At 37.1% G+C, this 4,192-nt stretch overlaps 1 long non-coding RNA gene across 1 annotated transcript; it reads left to right on the top strand.

The window, feature by feature from the left end:
- Positions 1 to 895: 895 nt before the first annotated feature.
- LOC147467046 (uncharacterized) lies at positions 896 to 2,870 on the top strand. Its single transcript, XR_015190685.1, has 2 exons — positions 896 to 1,194; positions 2,768 to 2,870. It is a non-coding gene; the product is annotated as an uncharacterized LOC147467046 (long non-coding RNA).
- The last annotated feature ends 1,322 nt before the right edge of the window (positions 2,871 to 4,192 follow it).

Here is a 4,192-nt window from a genome sequence, read left to right as displayed (position 1 = left end):
AGAGAGAGAGGAGAGAGGAAAGAAAGAGAGAGAGGAGAGAGCGAGAGAGCGAGAGAGAGAGAGAGAGAGAGAGAGAGAGAGAGAGAGAGAGAGAGAGAGAGAGAGAGAGAGAGAGAGAGAGAGAGAGAGAGAGAGAGAGAGAGAGAGAGACCAGCCTGTATTTTCTGTTCCCTGTGACTGAATGGCTATCACGATGTTCTGCCAAAAAGCCCAGCCTCATTTTTTTTAGCTTTCAAATGGCCTCCTCTTATCTATTTCCCATATACAGGTGTATAACTTCTTAAAATTTTGGTTTAACGACTGTTCTTTCGACGTAGCATTTCAGTAGCATGGAGTCTTTCGAAAGTGAGGGACACCTTATTTTAATTAACACTTTTAAAATTAAATGCGGCAGATTACCAAGAAAATGTTTAAATTGTATGTACGTAGATATTCATGAGAACTGCCTGAAATCAGTGAACTGTAGTTAATCCATTAGATGTCATTAATATTTGATTTTAACTTTGGTGGCAATTTTTGTTTTCCTGATTTTGGCTGAAAGTGTATTTTAGACATGAGGAAAAAAAGTAGGGACTCAGGCATTTTGAACCTGCTTAGTGATGTGTACAGCATATCAGTAGCATAGACTCTTTTGAAAGTAAGGTACGCCTATATTTAATCAGAATTAATTATGATAAATGTAATTCCTCTTAATTCACACCTTTGTGACACTTGTCGCACAAACTGATCTTAATACATTTGAGTCAGTTCCTGATAGTTTTTTTTGTTGTTGTTGCCTTTGCCACTTTTCATCATACAAAAAACGTGAACGATATTTGGATATCACATACACGCAAAAACAATCATTTTGAAAGGCACTTCTTGGATGAAAACGATGACGTAACCGTGACGTCACTGATAAGCCCCTCGGAGCGACCGAGCGTCCCATTGGTCGCCGCTTGACCAATGGCGAACGAAGACTGCGAGTTGAAGACGTGTGTGATGTTTACATGTGTTATCGGGCTGGAAAATTTTCACGTTTACGAGTGCAACTCCTGTGGATGAGAAGCACAAGCTGTTGTTGTCTACAGGAACATTGTTGCCTTGTTATTGATTGCAAGAACTCTAGCGATGTCGGAATTCAGCGTCAATGTAGGACAGAAGGAGAAATTGGTCCGTGGGTTACGAGAGGACGAATGTCATCATCGGTGTGTGGTAAGACGCAAAATAGGCTGAATCTCTCTTATTTGCACCTCGAACCGAACACAAGGAAAGAGCCGTGATGCACCACACATGTCTAAACTCAGCGACGTCAAAAATGCCTGAAAGAATAGTCGTTGGTGCGCGATTTGAGTCTTAACAGAGCTAGAGCCAGCAGTCAAGAGGCAGGAGGAGCGACATCTCTCGTGCAGCTATACCAAGAGGCACGCGAGATCCTTTCAGAAGGATGCAGAACGCGCCAAGAGTCGTAACTTGATGGAAATTGCCAATAAAGACCTTGTTAATGCTGAGATGATGGACTTTGCCTGTGTTCATGGTGGAAAACCTAATCTCAAACCAAGGGGGAAAGGTTTCAGGCCAAACCGTTAGTAAGTGTCTTCATCATTACGATTTGACATATTTTGCAAAACTGATGTAGTAATGTAAATGTATAGGAGACACCTGCGTGTCTGTCAATTGCTTCTTTCTGACTAGCAAGGCTTTTGTATCCGTTGGCGCTCTGTCAAAGGCCAACAGACCTCCACCGCATATATTTCTGGGAGGATGGAGCTCGTAGTCCTCCAAGCTCTGTCCTCAAGAATATACGTGATAAGGTTTGTTGGCTTTTTGATGAGTGTAGAGGCTGTGGTGATCACATGACACTGTGCTTGTATTATGTTTGACTTGTAGGTCATGTATCCACAGTTAGTTTCATTTGGTAGTGATTAAAAGGCAAATAATATGATTACGAGAAAAAGCCTTTTATTGAAAGCCACTGAGGATGTCTTGTAAACATTTACCAGCATTCTAACACAACTGTATCACATGACAAATATAAATTATTGATAGTAACATTATGTGCAGCAATATTGCACTAGAGGAAGACATTTACAGACAAAACTGTCATAGTAAGTAGCGAGATATGATGAACCAGTAGCCAATATTTTCATGATCATATTTTAAATTTGTATTACCTTTTCAGATCCTTTGATATTGGTGTTCTGTATGAGGTTCACGCCTTGATTAATTAATGCTACAGAATTTTTATATTAACGGATTACTCATTAGTGCTCTCGTACATTTCCTCAAATAATTTTTTTTCCCAAATGAGAATAATGAGATTAAAGAAATGTAAGAGTAAGATATTTATCCAGAATAAGATCATGCAGAGATGGAGAAAACTAATGTACTTGTCATAAAGAACATAAATCAACAATTCCAAGCATAAAGATAATCAATGCAAAGTAAAGATAAACCCATAGATTTTTATTAAAATATGTGGATCAGCGCCTCAAGTGATGTCGTGGTTTCCATATTTTACGCTCCGACAATCGTCAACACGCCACCATCACTTAGATTTTTGCAAGTTACAGTTTATGAACCTCCCAGGTGATTTATCATCAAGGAATGAATGAACTCTTGCTCTATCTTGTCAGAATATGCTAGAATTTTGAGTGTTGAGGCCTTGGCATACCTCGATGTGGTCCTTGTCTGGATAATTACCTAGATAAAATGAAGTGAAAGTAACTGTAGGTAGCAAAGTATTTATTAACATCACAGAAATCTTACAATTCTCTTTTTATTTCAGATCCTTCCAACTTAATTGTCCAGTCCATATGGAGTTCAGACTGACATGAGATGCCCAGTTTTTTGAGGTCAGAGCTTTGGAGGGTATTCACAATCATCCAGTGAGCAAGGTAGGGAACTAAGTTTTCAGGTAGTAGGCCTGTCTCGAGCCTAACATGCTTACAAATATTAATGATTTGGGGATTATTAACCTTGTGTGGCTAGCATAACAAAGATGTTATATAAGTTCCCATTGAGACTATTCTTCCTATAGTAAAGTATAGTCTCCCTCTCTCAGAGGAGCACGACTGGAAGCAAATGGCGGAGTGTGAGGGTAGCCCTGTGTGAAACTTTCTACCCCACTTTTCTCAATCATAGCCATGAGGACAGTCATTACCAACATTACCAACCAATAAACCAATGATTCAAACAAATTAATGGCCAACAATTGTTCACATGATTGCATAATTGTATGGATTGTTGCAATCACTAGGAAAGATGATCTGGAACCGTCGTCAGATTCATTTGTCTAGAGTAATATTTTGCGGGGCCGAATAAGTATTTGTAGTATATAAAGGGTTAATTTATCCATTAAATTCAATGCCAATGTCTTATTATTATATCAACTAGTTTGATTGAATAACATTAAGTATGTTTCTTGACATTGAACTTGGTCAATTCAACCATATTTTTATGCCACTTGTATTTTAGTTTTTACAGACATACACATACACATATTTTATGTAAGGTATAGTATGCCAGTGCTAGCTGTTGCTGGTAGAATGATATTAAAAATCATAATTAATGGAAGGTTTTCTCAAAAGTGCATGAGAGTTTAATGTTGGTTGATATGACACTGTCAGGTCGACTTTCAGTTTTACGAGAAGTGATACCAGGTTTAAGATAAGAATATTATTTGTTCAGAAGCCTCGTGTATAAAAAGAGAAATTAAATCTTATATTTTCAATCTGTTGCCTATTTCTTTGCTTGTAAGCTGTATTTTAAGTGTTTTTAGTTTTGCTGGTAGTACTGTTGCAAATGTATTGCAAAGTAATATTTCTTATCACATCATTTGAAAGTATATTAACTTTTAGTCAAAGATCATGAATTTTCTTTTTATAGACATCAAGGTAGTAATTTGAATACAAAAAACCTGTAAAGTAAACCATGTAAGAAAGAGACAGTGGCCGTTTTAAGTCTGTACACATTTGATCAAAATCTGCAAATATAAGACATAGTTGATAAAAGCTATTGAGATGTAGACCTATAATTAGGCAGGACAGTTACAAATGAAGAAAAAAAATAAAGATAGGTTGCAAATATAAAATTAACGTATAGCTTACAGTTTGTTTTTTCTGAATTTTGAGGGTTTTATGTATTTTAAAAAATGTTTTTTAATGGATTACACCTTCAGGAAAAGCTTATGAATAGCATGTGAAATTCAGGT

The sequence above is a fragment of the Penaeus japonicus genome, unplaced genomic scaffold (assembly GCF_977035675.1).
Source record: "Penaeus japonicus unplaced genomic scaffold, GWHDUDI00000001_assembly GWHDUDI00000038, whole genome shotgun sequence".
NCBI lineage: Eukaryota > Metazoa > Arthropoda > Malacostraca > Decapoda > Penaeidae > Penaeus > Penaeus japonicus.
Note: the sequence above shows the minus strand (reverse complement) of the source record. Positions and strands in the feature narration are given on the sequence as shown.